The sequence below is a fragment of the Myotis nattereri genome (assembly GCF_964212035.1).
Source record: "Myotis nattereri genome assembly, chromosome: 2".
Taxonomy (NCBI): domain Eukaryota; kingdom Metazoa; phylum Chordata; class Mammalia; order Chiroptera; family Vespertilionidae; genus Myotis; species Myotis nattereri.
The window spans coordinates 67,007,015-67,024,971 of record NC_138076.1 but is presented as its reverse complement, the minus strand read 5'-3'; positions in this window follow the sequence as shown (position 1 = coordinate 67,024,971).

Below are 17,957 nucleotides of genomic sequence, written 5' to 3'. Positions count from 1 at the left end.
ACAGAAAATCAACATGCACAGCTTGAACTCTTACTCCCTGGCAACACACTTCCCCACCAGTTGAGCCATTTTAATAAATAAACTGCCCTTTCCCACCCCCAGATTTTGCTAACAAGTATGACATCTGGCTCTCTGTCTGGTCTGTCAGTTTCACTCCTGCCCATTCTCTGTACCACTTCTCTAGACTCTGGCACTATCATGTCTATCGAAGTGCAAAACAAAATGCTCTTTGCTGGTCTCTGTGTGACTTTCTGTTTCTTCTCATACCAATCTTCAGACATCTTTCTCTCTTAAAATCTTCATAATGTGTCTTTGTCTGCTTATTTATTCTGAATTTCCCACAATAAACACATGACTTGATACATAGTAGGCAATCGATTACTAAAATCATTGTGAAACTCCGTGAAAGTATGACAATGCATTTCTGAGTTCTTGAGAATGTAGGGAACATTTTAATATTTAGATGCTAATGAAGGAGGAGGTGCAATTATGGAACCAGTGAGTAAAGTTCCCAGCAACCAGAATATATAGTTTACAAGGATGACTTTTGTGCTCATTTAGGAAATATAATCTGTGAGAGTAGAAAACTATGATAAGAAAATAAAGCTGTTGTTATAGATGCCATTCTCTACGTGAATGAATACAGTATTAAAAAAAAGCAACCACTGAGAACCATGATAAAACTTGTTAAAGACTTTAGATTCCATTAAATTCACATATGATTTTTAAAAAACAACAACAAAGGAAGAGTTTTTGCACATAAAGTTGACTTAGGGGCATTTTGGTTACATGGTCAAGCCAACAATTTCCCATTGGATCAACCCACTTTTCTTTCACCAGGAAAGGCATTGCCAGACTATTGATAGTGAATAGCAGCAGATTAGTGGCCTGAATTTAATGTTGGTCAAAATATATTTGCTATTTTCAGAAGTGTACATTTCTTCAGCAGCTCCTACTGAAAAGCCAAACTGCCTCTGAGCAGAGAAGGGGACAACACTCTTTCAATTCAAATAAGACCGAATGAAACCTGATCCTGCCACAAGGGAGCGCTTTGCTTTTTTGTGGATGGCATTGTATCACTTCTCTGCATTACCCATTAATAAAGTCCCTGAACTATCAGTGAGATTATGCGTTATTTGAATACTGAGTTGTTCTCATGCATAAAACTAGGATATGGGGAGGAGGGAAAATAGTTTTTACTATGAATGCACTGAGCCACTTAAGTGGCTGTCAGGTGTCCCTCAGGTCAACAAAATCTTTTCTCAGTATCCCCTGGGAAGTTCAGAACATTCTTTTGGAAATAAAAATGTTTTTCTTCCTACTCCTACTGCATTTCTTTGAAGCCCACATACACACCTTTATTCAAAGAGTGAATAATCCCCAAAATTCTCCTGGGAGTAGCATCATGATGCATACTGATATAATGCAAGACAGAGACAGAATGAGATTAAAAAAAAATAGCTGGTGCAGTTAACAAAAACAGTCAAAAATGGTATAATTTAAAACGTTTTGCTTCAGAGTATGTCTCTGTATTAATTTCACCATTAGACAGCCAAGTTTTTTAAAGAAATTTGAGGGCTAGATTAATCTTTACTGTACTTTGTAAACATCATAACCTGTACCACATTTCATCCTGACATTTCCACCATCCTATCTATGCCATTTAGCTATTTTATGAGGCTTCATAAACTATATAAAAATAATTGAAACTAACTGGATGAGAAGGGACTGTGTTTACAGGAAGGAAAATAATGTTTTCAAAGCAAATATAAAATATGGTGCACTACAAAATTGCTTTTTTAGCAATTCAAACCTCATGTGAATTATAATAAAACAGGGAAGATCTACCAATACTTAATCCATAACTTGACTAATAGATTTTGCTGAATTTAACCATGTGCTTTTTACAGAACAATATGAAAAAAAATTCTACTATGTTTGAGAATAAGTAAAGGTTGCAGTAGTGATAACAACTAACATTGACTTTATTTCTTTATTAGAAAATATTGACAATGTCAAAAAGTTCTTTTACAAAAAGCTCTTTCAGGTTTTTGCTTTGTCATTTAAAATTGGCCATACACCCCAGGTTGGCCCTTTCTATCCAACTTCCCTGCTTTATTTTTTAATCACAAAACTTACTTTAATGTGACATAGTATTGTTTATTGCCTGTATCTTCAGGCACTGAAAAATGTACAGGTTCTGCATTCTAAGAAAAATGACTATAAGAGTTAGAGTCATAAGGAAAACATATTAACATACTGGGACTTAACTGGGGCTTCCCAGGCCGGTTAGGTTTAGAAAACATAGTAAATTAATACATTAATGTATAGAGAATTTTTCATCACTCCTTTTATGATAATTATATGATTTACTTGGTAGGCTTTTGTAGATCCATCAAAAAATCTCTGATTTTGGCAGGCAGTGTGGTTAATGAAAGTGGCGAAGGCCTGAATACTAAGAGACCAGGATTTTAGACACACATAGAATATTAATTACTTTTGTTATTTTGGGCAAGTTACTTTATTGCCCCATCTCTTAAGTTAAGGGATATGGACTCAGTGATCTCTAATATATCCCTTACTTTCTTTGACTCTTGACTTTTTCTATTCATTTGTTCATCATTTTTCTCCTTCAATAAATATTTAGTTAGAGCATGCATCTTGTCAAAGAATTAGAAATAAGAAAGATAAAAATGTGATATATAGTCAAGTGAAAAATTAACTTAAATGTAAATAAATATAAAAGATAAAGTTTAAAAATAAAACAGAATAAGAGAGTAGGGTGTGTGGAGATTACTTTAATGTGGATAATATCAGAAGACATTTCTCAGGAGATAATGTTTGATCTGAGACTGGAATGATGAGGTAGCCAGTAATGTGAAGATTTTAGGGAAAAACATTTCAGGTTGAAAAAAACCAGCAAATCCTAAATCTCTGGGACAGAAATAAGCTTAGAATATTTAAAGAACAGGAAAAAAAATGTGTATATGGCTGATGCAGAGCACAGTAATTGTAATATGAAAGGTGGACAGAGCTGGGCCATGTTGGACTTTATACCCTAGAATAAAGAGCTTGAGATTTATTTTAAGTGTGAAGGGAAGCCATTGAACATGTTTTCATAAAGAAACACTTTTGATATCTGCGGAAAAGGGATTGCAAATGAGGCGAGAGTAGAAGCAGAGAGCTTAGTTAGGTTGTTGCGATCAAATTTGAACTAGGGAGGTAACAGTGAAGAGGTGAGAAGTGATCCAATTTAGAATATATTGTATAGGCAGAATCTATAGAATTATCTGTATTATATGTGAAATATAATGGGAAGAAAAGGTTCAAGAACAATAGAGTGTTACTTTCTGCATAGTGGTTTTAGTTCTGAGATTAGGAAAGAAGCAAGCTATGTAGGGAGGTAGTGAGGGCATTCAGAAATCATTGGCACTGTATGATAAGATGGTGTTTCATTGCCAGCTAATAAAGTATAGGCAAGGTACTTGAATAAGTCTAATGACAGTTCCTATTATACATGCATCATTATGGGACAGTTAAATAGGACATTTCCTGTCACAGTCACTAATGATTTGACCTTCTGTTTGCTTTTGTTTCCTTTCTTTTCTTTTGTGGTACAGATTCTAATTTTTTTTTTAAATTATGATTTTAAAAGTCTGGAACACTTTCCCTACCCTGAAAGTTCTTATGATACACACCTCTCCTCTTGGGGCTGGCTGGGAAGTCCAAAGCTAGAGGATTCTCTGGGAAACTAACTTAGTCTGCTGTTGTAAGATTTTAAGAAAAAAATCCAATATGAAGGTAAATGACTCCCTCTGGGAGACACTATATTAAGCACATGGGCTCTAGTCTAGACCAAAGTCTTCTCTAACAGCCAAAAGCAACAAGGTATACGTTAGTACTGATGAGCACTAATTCTCAAGGTTACTTTGACATATGAACTTTCAAAGAATCACAGTTGACATATTCTTGAGCTCAGGTCTCAGGTGTTTGTTTTTTTGTTTGTTTGTTTCCTTTGCTTTTCAAACAAAGAATGAGTCTGCATGTTTAGGAAACCAGGAAACCCAGCCACTGGGCAGAGCTATTTTGCATACTATTCAGATTATACACATCATTCAGAATTTACAACATCCGTTTAATGCCTGTGAGTGTGGTAAGTGTTGCTTGTTGTTATTTTGGGGACAGGGGAATCCAGAGAGACCTGCTTTAAAGGAAGGAGAGGCTCAGGAGCTATTCACACCTTCTACGGAGACAAAAATTATTAGCGATGATAAGATTTAATGATGACCTGATAGCATCACTGGAAGAAAAATGAATAAGCAAGACTTTATTACTAATAATAGTTCACAGTTATGTAGCATTTAATATTTTTAAGGATTTTGATATGAGTTGTGCATATATTGACTCATTTATTTCTCACAATAACCATATGAGGTAAGTATTATAATTATTCTAAGTTGTTTATAGAAGAAACTCAGGCACAGAGAGGTTAAATAACCTTTGCACAGTTACATGGCTCCCAAGTATTATAAGTGTGATTACAACTCAGTCTGGTCCTGGCCGGTGTGGCTTAGTAGTTAAAGTGTTGGCCTGCACACCCAAGGGTCTCTGGTTTGATTCCTGGTCAAGAACAAGTACCTGAGTTGCAATGCAGGAGGCAACCAGTAGATGTGTCTCTCATATCGATGCTTCTCTCTCTCTTGTCTCTCTCTCTCTTTCTCTCCCTCCCTCCCTCCCTTTCACTCTCTCTAAAGAGGTGTGTGCCCTTGACCAGGAATCGATCTCATGACCATTTGGTCCATGGGAACAATGCTCTAACCACTGAGAAAATCGGCCAGGGCATGACTTTGGTTTTAACAATTAATTATTTTCATGTTATTTAGTCAGTTAACAAATATCTATTGAAATCTTTGTTGTAGACTTTTGGGATTCAAGAGTAAACAAAAAGATTCTCACCCTCTCTAAATTTTCTAAGAGAGGGAATAGTTAAGAGGCAAGATTTGCTTGTTTCCATCTTTTTCTTAAGAGATAAGAGAAAAAACAGCATGGCCCTTACAGTGAATGCTGGATGGATCCAGGCCTGTAAGGGAAGATGACCAAATATGTGTCAGAATACTAAGGCATACTCATTTTATGGGCTCTGACATATCATCCCCACACCAGCAGGCAACGATTGTTCTTCAGTGCCTGCAGGCGTGAACTAAGGTTTTAATCCACTGGAAATCTATGAGGACTGCATGGAGGAGGCCATTCTCTAAAAGCATCAATGTTGTTTTATGGAAACAGATTTTTGTTATTGTTTCGCTTTCACTAACTCTTTGTGGTGTCTATAGGGCATTAAATCAGCTAAAAATTCCTACAACTCTTACTTGGTTATGCTTCAGAGGGAAAAATCATTAATGACAGTAATCTGAGACCTATGTGGAATGAAGAAAGCTACCTTTCAGCACTTCTTCGAATTTTCCCCATTTTGTGCTAAGCAGTATAAATGGGCTGCTGAACGGTGTTATTGCATCTTCAGCTACCGAGAAAATGGATTCTGTGCTGCTCACTTTAAATAGAATACTGGGATATCAAATAATTAGACACTCTGTGTCTAGAATATCTTCCTTCTGATTTAACACAATGAGCAATTTATTGTGCAGATTAGAGGGTGGGTTCACATAATGTTTAGCTGTTGTCTTGAAGTGATAACTTTTTCATGCGCTGGTTATTTTTCTTGTTTGGATGAGGATGCTTATTTATGAATGTTTTCCAAAGACTAGACAGAGGAAGGCGGCTCTGCGTTTTAGACAAATCAATAAAAACACACATGCATAAATAAGTGAAGCACATCTGTCAAGCAGTTTTACTATGATCTAGTTAAGACTTTTGTTTTATCACCTTTAAAATGTTTTCAAAACATTCACGACCATTAGAATTTGATATTTGAAGTTTGCAGGTGTTTATGTTGCCGCTTGGTTGAGAAGAATAGTGTGAGATCTTAGCAGCACAAACTCAGACATTTCAGAGAGCCATTTTTAGACCTATTTTCTTCTCTATTTTTATTAGTAACCTTGCAACTCAGTATGAGATCTCCTCTGTGTAAATTGACAGTGTGCCAATGCTGTGGTGTGAAATTGTAGTATGCAACTTTGCCCCAAGGAATTTAGCAGTCTGGAGTTGAACTTTGATAAAAATGAGTGGATTATTTCTCCCCAATGGGAAAAGCTGAATGGCCTGGTGTGCAAGACATTAGATGGTGAGTCAGAAGTCATAGCCTTGTCACTTACTTGCTGTGTGACCTTGGGCAAATCAATTAACTTCTCTGTGCCTCAGGCTCTCCATCTGTATAATGAGGACCATGATACCTACCTTAAAAGGAAGGTGAAAGGATTAATGAGGCAATGTCCGGAAAACACATTAAGCTCCATGGAAGAGAGGTGCTCTATAATTACAAGCCATTATTACTGAATTTAAAAGACAGTAAAATGGAACCATTATTTTACTTTATCTTCACCTGTAGAAGTTATTTCAACTGAAACAGTATTAGAGAGAATCGAATGGCTTATTTAAAATGCTTGAATTTTTAAAAATTTCTTTTAATTATACATCATACCGGATTTTCAATTTAATGGACCTAAGAATTAAGAGAGTTCTGTACACTGAGAGAATATAGTCACTAAATGTTGCACTTCAGATGGCCCCATATTTATTCCACTGGGTAGATAGTGATGAGCCTGTTTCATCTCTGAGAGATTATTATCTATTTGATCTTTAGAGTCTTACAAGAGTGTCTCTAAGGCCTCCCCTACTAACTGGCTCTAGTTTTTAGTGAAACAGGCTTTCACATTTAACTAAAGAACTTTTTGCTCAATTTAACTGCAATTTTTAAAATTCTCTATGGAACAGAGTCATTTTACACATGCTTAAGGAGAGCTATTAGTTATATTTGTGTCTCAATGCTAAATAACTATAATTTCCCATTATTCTTCAATGGTCCATTTTGTGCAATACTGCTATCTCTTTCAACTCTGAATCTCCTTCAGTGTTTCACAGTACTTTACTAATGCAAAGTCCATGCTGTGAAGAAATACAGCTTCTTCTAGTTTTGCCACCAACTAGTTGTTTGAGCTCTTTGTAAATTACTTAATCTACCAGTTAGTTAGTTTACTTATTGGCAACCTGAATAGGTGGGACCACATCACAAAGGTGGATTCCAGCACTCATATCCTACACTGATAGATATTTTTAATTCTTTTCCCACTAATTTATTCAGTGTCAATCAGGTGTTCCAGACCTTTCATATGATTTGACTTATTAAATCATTTCAACAATTACCTTTTTTTATTGATAAGGGAATTGATTTAAACATGTTGCTTATAATTAAGTGTCTAGACATTAAAGTCCTACAGCCTTGGTATTAAATATAATTAAGTCAGTTGCCTAGGTTTTATTTTGTCCATGTGATCTAATAATACTTATGTCAAAGATATAATGAGGACTAAACAAGATAATATGTTATAAGCACTTAACATATGCTTGTTATATTCAACATTTGGTAACTGGTAGTTTTCTGGTTGTGATTGTGATTGGGATTGTGGTTAATGTTACTGATTCATTATCTTATGTAATACATCTTGAAGGTAGAGCCATAATTTTAATGCAAATTTGTCCATAGTAGCTGAGACTACATAAATCAGGTATTGGATAAAATTCCTGTTGAGAAATTTGCTCTATTCCTTATACTATATATCTACACTAATAAAAGAGAAAAATGGTAATTGGCGCACGGCGATACCTTTTTCATTGGCTAATCAGGGCTATATGCAAATTAACTGCCAACTAAGATTGGCAGTTAACTGCCAACAAGATGGCGGCTAATTTGCATATGTAGGCACAATGCAGGGAGGCGAAAAGGAAAGCAGGAAGAAGCCCCCTGCCGCTGACAGTGATCTGAAACCCAGGGGGGAGCTAAGAGCTGGGGAGGGTGATGAGGGTCAACTCCTCTGGCCGAGGCATCAGGCCTGGGTGCAGGGCGGAGCCGAGGATTGGGGGGATATGATGGTCCCCTTGCCCAGGCCTGAAGCCTGGGTCAGAGGCGTCAGGCTTGGGCGGGGGGTGGAGCAAGCGATCAGAGGGAGATGGGGGTCCCCTGCCCAGGCATGATTCCTGGGCCAGAGGCCTCAGGCCTGGGCGGGGGGCAGAGCCAGTGATCGGGGGGAGATGGGGGTCCCCTGTCCAAGCCTGACACCTCTGGCGGAGGCATCAGGCCTGGGCAAGGGGCCGATCAGGCGATCGGAGGGTGATGGGGGTCAACGCCTGAGGGCTCCCAGTATGTGAGAGGGGGCAGGCTGGGCTGAGGGACACTCTCCCCCCCCACACACACACACACACCCAGTGCACGAATTTCATGCACCGGGCCCCTAGTATATATATCAAAGAATATATATTTACATATATATTTCAAAAGATATTTTTAAAAGCTTGATATTATTACTCAACAGTCAGTTGGTAAAATGTATAAAGTTAATGACTAGAATAAACTAAATAACCAATTAATTCATTTATTTTTATCTCCAGAGTAGTATTTCAATGATTTGTTATCATCGACATTGTCCCGGGAGTATGAAGGCTATAAAGCAGTGGTTCTCAACCTGTGGGTCGCGACCCCTTTGGTGGTCGAACGACCCTTTCACAGGGATCGCCTAAGACCATCTTGCATATCAGATATTTACATTATGATTCATAACAGTAGCAACGTTACAGTTATGAAGTAGCAACGAAAATAATTTTATGGTTGGGTCACAACATGAGGAACTACATTTAAAGGGCCAGAAGGTTGAGAACCACTGCAAAGTCATCCCTTTCTTACCAGACTGTAAGTAATTTTTGCTTTATTCCCCCTCTCAATTTCAATGACATATAAATTCTGATCCTTCAAAGGTGCCCCTTGAATTTTGAACAAAACTGAATTTTCTTGAGAAATATATAGCCAAGTAGGGCAGTGATACATGTACCAATCTGACTTGGATGCAAAGTAAAAATGTTATATTTGCCATAAAGGAGGTGGAGAAAATGGCTTTTCAGATTTAGCAATGGATGAGATCTCTGCCAGAATATAGAAACACAATTTTCTGTAAACAAATAAAAATAAAAAAAGGAACAATTTAAATGCAGCCCTGAATCAGGATATGTAGGATTCAGAAATGGATAGACAAAATTTTACTCATTTTTTCCTCTGCATTTTTTTTCACATTTCTGAATTCTGCCAGGTCTATGAAGTGATCATCATTTTACAAAGGCTAAATGGAATTCAGAGAGGGTAAGGCACTTGACTAGTAATGATAAAACAGGATTGGCCAGTTTCACTATTCAAAACTGTACCTTAGGTGCCTAGGGACTAGGGATTGAGTGGGAGGCAATACAAATCAGAGAGCAGTTCACTTTGGAGAAAGTTACCTAGGTCTCTTTAATCTTACCCCATTCATAAAGGGCCAGGCTGGAAATGACTTGGCTGCTCAGATAATATAGAGCCCGAATCCCATGGTCTGCATTTTATGAATCACTGTGTGACCACAGTCTCTAGCCATCACTCCTTGCCTTATTTTCTCTCTGCAAAACAATTTATGTCAGAATTAGTTTATAAAATCAGAGATATCTTGGCTCAATTTGTGATGATAATTTGAGATGTGTATCCATGGGCAATTTTTAAAACTTTCTTAATTTAATTTCAATATTCATATAATTTTGATAGTTTTATTTATCTTTTACTATTTTACAAAGATTTAAAATAATATATGATAAAATTTAATGACCATTCTGTCAAGCAGGAATAATACCAGTTATTATTAGCGTTATTTTTAAAATAAAATAGATAAAGTAAATAAATGATGGCAGTGTTTTGTAACAGATGAGAATTTGGATACTGAGAAAAAAGTATGTTATATATAAATATATATAAATAGTAACATATAATACATTATATAATATCCATTTATATAATATTTATATAGTATAGATATAAGCATATAATATTTATATAATATATAAGATTTATATAATATATATAAATATATAATGTATATATAGCTATTTAGCCTCTGCACACTGTCTAGTATGTAGTAGCTGCTTGGTAAATATTAACTCATAGTCCATACAGCTCTATATTAGTAATTCTAGAAATAAGGAAATATCTACCAGTTTGGGTATATTGTTTTAAATATAATACTTATATAAAATCAATTCATAACTTCTACAAAGTTTACAGAAAACACAAATGACACCCCATAATTCTGACACATAACGATATTGTAGTGCAGCTGAAACACACAAATTCATATGTACAGAAACACACATATACAACTGTTGTCACATTTCATTTAATGATTTGATTGATTTTTTTACTTATCATTTTATAGTATTTATTTCTTTTGCCGTTAAATTATTATACATGACATAATCACCATAATCTAATTAAGTAGTCATCTATTCTTGGGCATTTGAGTTATTTTTTTCTAGACAAAAATAATGGTTTCAGGCATAAATTTTTGACACCTTCCCTGATTATTTACTTTTTAAGGAAAAGTTGCCATTTTAAAAAGTGAAATTGCTAGACTCGAAGATATGTATATATTTTAAAGGCCATTCATACATCATTTCGGACTGTCTTTTGGAAATACTGTCAGTCTCATTAGTCAGCATTCTTCACCTTCTCTGTACTATTTGACAAAGAACTTCAGTTTTCTTTCTTTTGTTCTTTCTCTAACTTGCAGCTACTCTGGAATCTCATGTGAAACTTTTCTACTGAATGTCAAAGCTCTGAAGATCATCCACACAATTTTCTGTGTATGATGAAAGTCTTATTATTTATTAGAGCAGGAAAATGGTTTTATTTGCTTATATTCTTTATTTTCATGATATTATGAATTTAAAGTATGAGGGAAGTTTCTCTAGAATTGAAAGATTTAAACCCATCTTTCTAAATCTAGAGAGATTTAGTATGCCAAATTTAGCAAAGTATACACATTGATTTATATTCCCTTTTATTGAGCTTAGATTGAAAATATTCCTGACACTAAAATGCCTATCAATATTAGTGCCAAAAGCCTAACATTGCTATAGGAAGAGTACTTTGCAATCTGAAACTCCTGGAACCCTCAAATCTCTTTCAGCAATAACTTAAATTTAGTCTTTTGGGATACAATTACTGTGTGTGCTTGTGTCACTCTTCTAAAATCAGCTACTTTTATCTATAGCTCTCCAAAATTAACTTTGCATTAGGAGCTAAGAAAAAAATAAGAAGAATAATACACCTACCAGTTCATTGAAAGCAAAATTATAAAAATGTGAGCATTGCTCATATGTATTGCTACTTTTCAAAAAATGGATTTGTATTTTTCATTTTAGTAACTAATTGCCTATGACTGTATATGTTAAGGTAATCAAGGATAGCATGAAGATATATAATGATGCTATAGAATGAATTTGTATATTCCCCCCACCCCCCAATACCTAGGTTGAAACCTAATCCCCCATGTAATAGTACTTGCAGGTGAGACTCTTGGGAAGTGATTAATTATGTCATGATGGTTCTGCCCTCATGAATGGCATTAGTGCCCTTATAACTAGGTCCCAGGGAGCTTCCTTGACTCTTCCTGCATTGTGAGGACACAGTGCGAACAGCAAGCTATGAACCGGGAAGTGAGCTGTCACCAGAAATCAAATCTGCTGGTGCCTTGATGTTGGACTTCTCAGCCTACCAAACTGTGAGAAATAAATTTCTGTTGTTCATAAGCCTTTCAGTCTATGGTACTTTGTTATAGCAGCCTGAATGGATAAGGGAAGCAATACTTTCACATTTGGGGAGCAAGATTTACTTTGATATAATTTAGTATGATAAGGAAAGTAGAATTGGATACTAAACAAAGAAAACTATGCTGGGATATTCCTAGTTTGTAGCAATGATGTTGAGTTAATATTTCTGCTTTAGTTGTAAACACTAAGAGTTACATAATTTAAGAATTTACTGCATTTTATTTTCAATGAAATGGTCATGTAAGATATATTTCTCATAAGACTCTTTAACATCATTATTAACTTCTCCTATAAGAGATAACTATTACATGATAAAATTCATAATTCCTGAAGTCAGGAGAAAAGGCCTGTCTCTTAAAAACAAAATAACTTGGTGGGCTATATGGGCATGAAAAATTAGGACAATGGGCAGGTTCATGTAGGACAGAGTTTATAAAATAGAGCTAGAGTCAAACTACTTGAAAATAATGTAAACTTGTGCATTCCCACTCCCTCCCCCAACCCCTGTTCAATATGAGACCATGTGTGGCTCAAAAGTATTACAGAGGGAAGGAGAAGAGCCCAGCAAGGGACAGAGGTTGGAGAAAGTGAGAAAGGCAAAATTCAGCTGTTATCAATGCAAAGTTGACAAGTGTGCTGTATTCAATACATAGGCACCTGTAACACCCCACCACTCCTCGTTATTCAAGTAAAAGTCAGGCAAACACACACACTGTTAATACTATTTTATAGGGAAACATTTCTAGAAGAATCCTGGGGAAGGATTAAAACTGTGTGGAAGGGAAGTGACATACAAAAGGCTGAATCATAAATGCAGAAATTGGGAATTCAGAAACGACATGAACATGAAAACAGGCATTGAGGTTTAATGTCAGTTCTCCAAGAATCCCCATATTCACTTGGAAGGGCAGTAAGTTTCCATTAAATGCATTGGGTGAAGTCGGCATAATCTTATTTAAATCCTAACCAACAATGTGACCCCAATCATATTGAAAGACTGGGGGCTGATATTTGAATTTTGTCCTAAAATGATACCTTATACCAAATTTAGCCTTACAGAATATCATCATATCTGTTTCTAGCATATATGGCTTCCTACTTAGAATGTTAAAATATATTATGTCTCTTTATAATATTAGTATTTGCTAGTTCAGGGTAATTTGGCTTTTGTTAATCTATTTACTTGCTTATTTCTCATTTATTAAAAATAGGGAATAAGTACATACTTTATATTAAATTATTGAACAGATAATTTGATAAATATTAAGGACTTACTAATTGCCAGAACTGTTGATAAACTATTTAGGAAAATGGGCATGATCTCATGTCCTATAGAGATCACATTCTTCTGAGAGAGCCAAATAAGAGGAGAATAGGAAAGGCAATCATGCTATGTGCCACAAAGCAAACACATATCCTATGTGTTATGGGAACATCAGATTCAGGAGGTCAGAGAAGAATTCCTTAAGTGTATTTTGCCTGAGCTGAAATCTTAATGCTGCACAAGATGTAACTGATGAAGAGGAGAAGCAGGAGCAGTACAAGGGGATGGAATAACAAGTAAAAGTTGGTACTACAGGAGGAGCAGGTAGGGTTTTCCAGAACTATGAGATATCTGTACAGCTGGAGATTTCAGTGAAAGGGGCACAAGATATGAATACACCTGCAGTTGTAAGAAAGGTCTCATTTTATACTGGGCCTTTCTGGCCTCATTCAATAATTTGGGCTTTGTTTATTTACTAGGGGCCCAGTGCATGAATTGTGTACCTTGAAAGGAACTGTGGGCCACGAGGCTGTGGTGGACACAGGGGTGGGTTGCGGCTCATCCTTCATGCCCCCACCTGGCACCTCCTGCCGTGGCCCCTGTCTGCCAGCAGCCCCGCTCCCACAGCCGCCACTCCCACATGCTCCCACTTGCGCCTGCTGATGACACGGAGTGATTGGGGCTGATACCAGTAGCAGGTGCAAGCAGGGCCAGCACCATTAGCAGGTGCAAGTGGCAGCTGATGCCCCAATCGCCCCTCAGGAGCAGAGGCAGGTGGAGAAGCCCTCAGGGGAGATCGGGACTGGTGCCGGGTGTGAGCGGGGCCAGCACCTGCAGTGGGTGCAAGCAGGGCCATCGCTGGCAGAGGGTACAAGAGGTGGCTGCCAGCCCCAATCACCCCCCAGGAGCAGGGGGAGGTAGAGAAGCCCTGATCGCCCCTCAGGGCTGGCAGCTGTGGCTTGCACCTGCTGATGCACTGAGAGAACGGGGCTAGCGCCAGGTGCCAGCAGCAGGTGTGAGCGCAGGGAAGGACTACATCGCATGGGAGCAAAGAATTTTCAGTAACCACCAGAGGCTCGCCCCAATGACAGCAACCAGCGCCCCACCTTGGTCAGGCACCTCTGCTCACCTGCTCAACAATCCTGCCAGGCTGATGCCCTCCATATTCCACGCTCTGTCGCCTGCTGCTGATGCCCTCTGTGTTCCGTGTGTGCCCCCTGGTGGTCAGCGCATGTCATAGCGATCCGTTATTCAGTTGTTTGATTGTTCTGCCATTTGGTCTATTTGCATATATATATATATATATATATATATATATATATATATATATATATATTCCTAATTTATATTCCTATATTTTTTTATTTTAAATTCATCTTTATTGTTGAAAGTATTACAGATGTCCCTCCTCTGCCCCCCCACCCCCCTGTTGACCCCCTCCTTCCCACTCCCATCCATCCCCTCTTCAGGTCTTTACCACACCATTATCTGTGTCCATGGATTATGCATATATGCACTTAAGTTTTTGGTTAATCTCTTCCTGCCCTCCCCCTCCCCTTCCCTCTGAGAATCAACAGTCTGTTATATGCTTTCATGTCTCTGAATATATTTTGTTTTTCAGTGTCTTTTGTTCATTAGATTCGACATATGAGTGGGATCATGTGATAATTGTCTTTCTCTGACTGATTTTACAAAACAAACAGCTTTTGCTCAGCAAAAGAAACCAGCATCAAAACAAAAAGGGATCCCATTCAATGGGAGAACATATTTGCCAATGACACATCTGATAATGGTTTAATTTCCAAAATATATAAAGTACTTATACAACTCAACAAAAGGAAGACAAACAATCCAATAAAAATTGGGCAGAAGACCTAAATAAATATTTCTCCAAAGAGGACATGCAAATATCCAGGAGACATGAAAAAGTGTCAATTGTCGCTAATCATCTGAGAGATGCAAATTAAAAGCATAATGAGGTACCACCTCATACCTGCCAGAATGGCTACCATCAATAAATCAATAAACAACGAGTGCTGGCAAGGATGTGGATAAATAAGAACCCTAATACACTGCTGGTGAGAATGCAGACTGTTACAACCACTATGAAAACAGTATGGAATTTCCTCAAAAAATTAAACCATGAAACTGCCATTTGACCCAGTGACCCCATTTCTAAGAATATAGCCTAAGAAGCCTGAAACACCAATCAGGAAGAAAATATGCACCTCTACATTCATAGCAATGTTATTATAACTAAGATCTGGGAACAGCTCAAGTGCCCAACAGTAAATGAGTGGATAAAAAAGCTGTGCCACATTTACACAATAAAATACTCTGCAGCTATAAAAAAGACAGATCTCCTACCCATTGACATGGTACTGAGGGACCTAGAGAGTATTATGCTAAATTTTGGCTTTATTTTAGGAACAATTATATATTAAAGAATTTAAGTGTGCCTAAAAGAGGCAGGAGAGTTGATATTTTCATTTCAAAGACAATCCCTATTTCTACCTGTAGAATTTAGATTGGCAGTTTGAGGAAGCAAGATCATCTAGGAGTCTATTACAGACATTCAGATAAGTTTTAAGAGTAACGTGGGTTATTATGATCACTGGTGGAAATGGCTACAGTGAATAAGTTTGAGGTAAATAGCTAAACTTCAAAACAAAAGTAAATTGGATATTTGGAGGGATAGGCAGAAGAATGGAGATGCTTAAGAATGACTTTGTGTTTCTTCCTTGCAGTACTCAATAGGTGGTAGAGTCTGTCAATAATACCGAAGCTCTGAAGAAGGACAGATATGGGAAGAAAAGGTTATGGATTTAGTTATAACAGGCTGAAACAACTGATGACTGTTAAATAGTTACAGGAACTGTTAATAAATAGTTGTACATGATAGTCTGAAATAGAAGAAAAAGTCTAGGCTAGCTGCAATGACTTCTGACATCATTTACCCAAATTTGGGCCAAACCTCATAGGTTAAGGCAGTGGTTCTCACCTTCCTAATGCCGCGACCCTTTAATACAGTTCTTCAGGTTGTGGTGACCCCCAACCATAAAATTATTTTCGTTGCTACTTCATAATTGTAATTTTGCTACTGTTATGAATCATAATGTAAATATCTGATATGCAGAATGTATTTTCATTGTTACAAATTGAACATAATTAAAGCATAGTGATTAATCACAAAAACAATATGTAATTATATATGTGTTTTCCGATGGTCTTAGGCGACCCCTGTGAAAGGGTCATTCGACCCCCAAAGGGGTCGCGACCCACAGGTTGAGAACTGCTGGGTTAAGGTAATAGTCTTCCAGGAGACTACTTTCACTTCCAACACAAGCTGCAAGTGTTGGGGTTCCCAGGCCACCCTCACTTTTGAACAGCTGACTTCTAATTTGGGGGATTCCACTGTTTCTTGAGGTTTAATAATTCACTAAAACGGCTCCTATAACTCAGGAAAATGCTATATTTACCACTATAGTTTTATTATAGCAAGTGGATTCAAATCAGAACCAGCCAAAGAGAGAGCTGCATAGTGCAAGATTGGAACAGTTCCAACTGTGAAACTTCTCTTGCTTTTCCTCCTGGAGTCAGGACACATGAACCTCCCAGCTCACTGATGTGTGACAGAGTATTGCCAACCACAGAAGTTGACCTAAGCTCAGCATCCAGAGTTTTTACTGAGCTCTCACTCATTGCATAGGCATGACTGATTAAATCACTGGCCACATGACTCAAACTCAAAATTGTCCCTCCTTTCTTCCCCAGAGGTCAAACTGATAATCACTTGGCTCAAAATCCCATCCCTCTAATCAAATAATTGGGCTTTCTGGCATGGTCCGCCCCATCCTGTCATCTCATTAGCCCAACCACTCTAAGGGCTCAGGCTGAGTCACCTTGTTAGCACATACCATCAGCTATGGTATGAAAGGACCACCATGAATATCAAAAACACTTCTATCACTCAAGAAATTCCAAGGACTTATAGGTTACCACTCAGGAACCAGGGACAAAGGTCAGTTATTTTATTACATACTAACAATGCAACTTTGTGAGAACTCTACATCTAGGCCTTTTACAACTGTGGCTATAGATAAGCTTATCCAAGTATTTGAATGTTGAATTTGGGAATAATTTTAAGATTACACTGAAGTTTTAGACTCTCCCACATTTAATGCTTAGGTTGAAGAAGGTGAGCTAATAAAAAATGGAAATAAGGAGTGGCTAAAGATGTAAGAGGGATCTAGGGTAGCTATCCAAATATTTGAAGAGATCAGACATGCAACTGTTGTTGAGATGTCTTATAGGAGGAGGCCTAAGAATTTTTCTTTTTATTTACCCTCTTGGATGTAATGTTGACCTTTAGCAATGTGGTTTTGGTCCCTGGATGGGAGCTAAGTATGATTCAGCAAGTATGGACAAAAACTTAAGGACATGTGGCTATGAAAGGAAAGAATAGAGGTTCTCCAATAGTTGTAATAATGTAAAGTGTTTAGGGAATAGGTCTTCCTTGGTTTGGTTTGTTTTTACCTAAGGAAAATTAAAAGGTTTTAAACGTGAACAAGAAAAAATAAAACATTAGAGAATGTGATATTAGTTTTAAAAGAAAAGCTGTGATTGGTTCTAGAGGATTTGGAAAAGAAGAAAGTGAATTACAGATGGGAGAGTTTTACATAAAGGGAGGAACAAGAGGAGAAGGAATTATTATCATAGGTAAAGACAGAATCATTCCATGACAGGCTTTCATGTGGGCCTTGAGCACAGAGCAATGAACAAAGTAGAAGTAACTCTGCCTAATGGAGCTTATAGTCTAGGTAAAAAACTAATATTAAAGAGGAAAATAACCTAATGCACACAAAAATGACCAATGAGAACAGTGTAACCGAGGAAA